The sequence below is a fragment of the Macrobrachium rosenbergii genome, chromosome 27, assembly GCF_040412425.1.
Source record: "Macrobrachium rosenbergii isolate ZJJX-2024 chromosome 27, ASM4041242v1, whole genome shotgun sequence".
In the NCBI taxonomy this organism is placed as follows: Eukaryota; Metazoa; Arthropoda; class Malacostraca; order Decapoda; family Palaemonidae; genus Macrobrachium; species Macrobrachium rosenbergii.
The window spans coordinates 36,762,815-36,767,008 of NC_089767.1; the positions used below are offsets into that span (position 1 = coordinate 36,762,815).

Here is a 4,194-nt window from a genome sequence, read left to right on the forward strand (position 1 = left end):
TTCGAACTATTATTACAAATATTCAACGAGATAATCCTCCCTATTCGAATCTTAACCTGAAAGCCAAAAAAAAAAAAAAAAACGTGAAGCTAAATATCAGACAAAGACTCCACATTAAGGATTGTAATCAAGGGTTGTCTGTCTGTCTCACTGACAGACAGACACAAGAACAAATAAACACTAAACACATGTAGGAAAAAAAATTAAAGAGAAAAAGTAAAAGATAAAAAAACAGGGCCTAATAGCAACACCACGAAAATTCCCTCGACACCACGCAAATTGTGCCCACAACACATTTTGTATTTTTTTTTTTTTTTTTTTTTTTATCCGAGGTACTTTAGACTGCTCTGTTTTTTGTTGCAGGCATGCCACCTGGTATGCCTTTCCGCAGGGGAATGGAGGGGGAGAAGGGGAGGGATTGGGGAGGGTATAGAGAGGAGGGACCACACCCCTGATCCTCCTCCTCGACTGCAGCAGATTCGGTTATAAATTCCCCTTATCGCCAACTGCTGCGAGACCATTAAAATGCACCATTGCCCGGATGACATTTTGATTCACTGCGCCTTCTCTACGGGCCAGAATCTATGGGCCGAGTGGCTGTAAATTTACTTTATCAAAGCTTCAGGCTGAGAGACGTTAATGACTTCAAAGGACCCCCTCTGACTTAATTTAGCGTGAATGATGCCAGAATCGGGCTGTAAAACACAGTTAGATATCACAGGGATTAACTGTGCCTGGCCATACTGAATTTTATTGCCATAGTAAATTCGTCCATTACTGTACTGCTTGTAACGTAACCCTGTTGTCAATCAACTTGTCAAATTTATTGTATATTCAGCATTCTTATATATATATATAAATATATATATATATATATATATATATATATATATATTGGGAGGTTACTATATATTGTGTAGGGGTTTGTGTAGGGGTTTGAAGGGGGTCCTTGTCCCTCCCCCTACCTCCGAAAAATGTTGACTCCTAGCTCGGTTAAAAGAGAGGGCTTAAGTGAGCAGTTAACATCCCATTCCTGATTTACAAAAGCTCGAACGCTGAAAAAAAAAAAAAAACTTCTGAAAGACCTTTGAAGTGTAGGATAATGGAAATGGGTCAAATTCACGTCCCAATATACAAGAGAGAGAGAGAGAGAGAGAGAGAGAGAGAGAGAGAGAGAGAGAGAGTCACAGTAGACTTCAAAGAGTATAATTCACTGGGAAATATCCAAGGTTTCTTGCATGTCTTGGATTATGTATTTGCAAGTTTTTGGACACTAAAACTAATTTTTGAAATGTTTTTTATGGTTATTATTCTCCTAACTAACGACTTTGAATTTCTCTAAGGTTTAGTCTTTAATATGATCTATTGGAGATTTTAAGAAAATGTCCCTCATAATTCGATATAGGCAGCTCTTAAATGGGTTCCTAAAATCATTGTCAAGAATTTCTAAAGATTTTCTCTGAAAGGTCTCCGAACAAAGTAAAATTGAAATAAAAGAATAACGAAGTAACTAATTAATGTCGTGAGAGTAACAATAATCCCAACTTAATACTGGGAGTAAAAAAAAAAAAAAAAATTACAGAATCGCCCCTTTTCAAACTTACAGAATTGATGTCAGACTGACGATTTCGTTGGAATCTGTGGTTAGAAACATCTGTAAAGCTTCTCATTACTGTGCATGAAAAGAGGTCTATATAAAACTCTGAGAGCTCCTGCTCAACTACTGGTCAGATTCTGAAACACTTGTGTATGTACAGTCCCTGACGTCACACTGCGGTGAATTCAAATGTCATTCTATCAGAAGTCCTCGCCCAGTACACAACCTTGGCTATTGGCAAGAAAAAAAAAATTTGTTCAAATTACAAGTACTTTTGGCAGCCATCCTGTCAAAACTGTTCTCCAGGCTGCAGGCAAAAGTGATTATAGGAATTGACAGACGCTGTGTAGCACAACGCCATTCCATTCGGCAACGGAGAGTTTGTAGATATGCTACAAAAGAATGACGTTCCTACAACTGAACCACATTAAGCGAAGTTTATGGGTGATGATAATGTACATATAAACGTACTAGACAGAAGAGCATGTGTATACACAAATTTAACAGCTTACCGCAGCACTAAAACTCTAACTTTCGACTCTTTACATTTAAAATAATTGGTTGTGTTATTTTTCTGTAGAATTCCAACAGCCCAGTTTCCCCATTCTAGGAAAAAAAAAAAAAAAAATATATATATATATATATATATATATATATATATATATATATATATATATAATATATATATATATAAATAAACAAAATAGAGTAAAAAAAAATATATAAAAAAATTTTAAAACTTTTAGATCCAGCAATTAAGAGCACGAAGACGGCAACACGACTTCGGGAAGACTACAAGTTCAGGCAACGCATTTCAGTTACTTAACTCATTATTCGATTGGCTGGATTTTAATTTGAATGTTTGCAAGGGAAAAATGAAAAATATTAGTTGTTTGTAAAAAGTAAATTTTAAATACACATTTATTCTTTGTCCTTTTACCTGAAAATTTCACTGCTTGCCTGTCTTCAATATACTGCTTGGTTAAGAAGTCGAAAAGCAAGGCGTCAGTGGACTAAAATCATCTGATCAAAGTTGCAAGTGCTTGATTAGCAAATTGAGTGCTCAAGTATCAAATCGATTTCAGTATCATTACTGCAGAAGGTCAATTTGAAGTGAACCAGCAAGCATTGCTACACTTGTTATATCTTGAAGCATGAGATAAAACATTTTATTCTTAATGAAAGAGGTTTAAATTAAAAATAACGTGAAAATTAAAGCTGGAAAAGTCGAGATACAAACTCGAGAAACATGAAATTTTGTCAGCACATCTTCCGGGAAGACAAAGCAGAGAGATGTGCTTGGATTTCATTGGGATTCTCTCTCTCTCTCTCTCTCTCTCTCTCTCTCTCTCTCTCTCTCTCTCTCTCTCTCTCTCTCTCTCTCTCTCGCTTCCAACCCTCTTCGACATCTCTTCCAAGTCACACATGCAAATGAGCCTTGGTAAATTCAACGGGAACTTGATGCTGGCATGATCAAATAGGTGGGTCACTGCGAAGGCACTCGAATGTCGAATTTACAAATGACATAATCAGAACATTCTCTCAGTTGGTAAACCTTACTGATTTTCACGACATTTAGATTGCTTTAACGTGTTACTATCGCAATTATTTATCAGTATGCACAGACATCTGTTAACAAACAAGTGCTGGGAACTGGCCAAGAATTTCCATGGATTAGGCTAGGAAGCCTGTGCAAGAGAAAGTGAGGGTCCGTTATCTTCGAGATATCTAGTGGAATATTATCATTTAACATTCCTCCAGATGCGAATTAAAAAAAATTATCGTAAAACACACAAAGATAATTAATATACCAGAATAAAATGAATGCAGTGAAACAAAGCATATGACCATGTTGAGTGACCAATATATTCCCTACAAAAAACGAAAACAAAACTGCATCTAACCAAATATGGCATAAACATACGAGAAACGTCATTACATTAGTTTAGTACACATACCTACATCGCTTTATTTCTACGTTGACAATCCATGATCCGTGCAAATGAAAATCTGTTAAAAGAGCAAAAAACGAATCGAAGGAAAGAAAGAAAAAGAATGCAAAGATAACCAAGGAAATAACCCCCCCCCCAGAAAAGCAGCATAAACCAAAACACATGTGAACAGAACAGCAAAACAAGGAGGACAAAAACTAAAAAAAAAAAAATAAATAAATACCCCAAAAATACAAAAAGGGCTTTTAACGTGCCACTGACAGTCGCGAGACTAATCCCGACTTTTGGGTGAGGCGAATGGATAACCTGACGTCACACTCTAACCATCCAGACCTCTCGTTCCCGAGGATCAAGAGGGGATAATGCTGTGATCATGCAAGCAATGTTATTCATGCCTTCGTCGTTTAATGGGTTAATCCCCTCATACCATAATCCAGGGGCTGAGTCAACAGATGAGACCAAAGTCAACCCGACCCCAATCCTTCTCTTCGTCAGCTGTCACAGTGGGGGTCAGCAACCTTGCTTGGGCAACATTTTATCTTGGAATGCTTTTTAAAACCCTTTAGAGCCTCTTTACAATCTCCAGTCCCTCTCTCTCTCTCTCTCTCTCTCTCTCTCTCTCTATGATAACTGGTAAAATTCGAT

The 4,194-nt window shown here is 37.0% G+C and overlaps 1 protein-coding gene across 4 annotated transcripts in view; it reads right to left on the reverse strand.

Moving 5' to 3' along the window:
• Window positions 1–4,194, reverse strand: part of LOC136853642 (inter-alpha-trypsin inhibitor heavy chain H2-like) — a 245,366-nt gene that overhangs the window by 218,991 nt on the left and 22,181 nt on the right. The window lies entirely within an intron of this gene.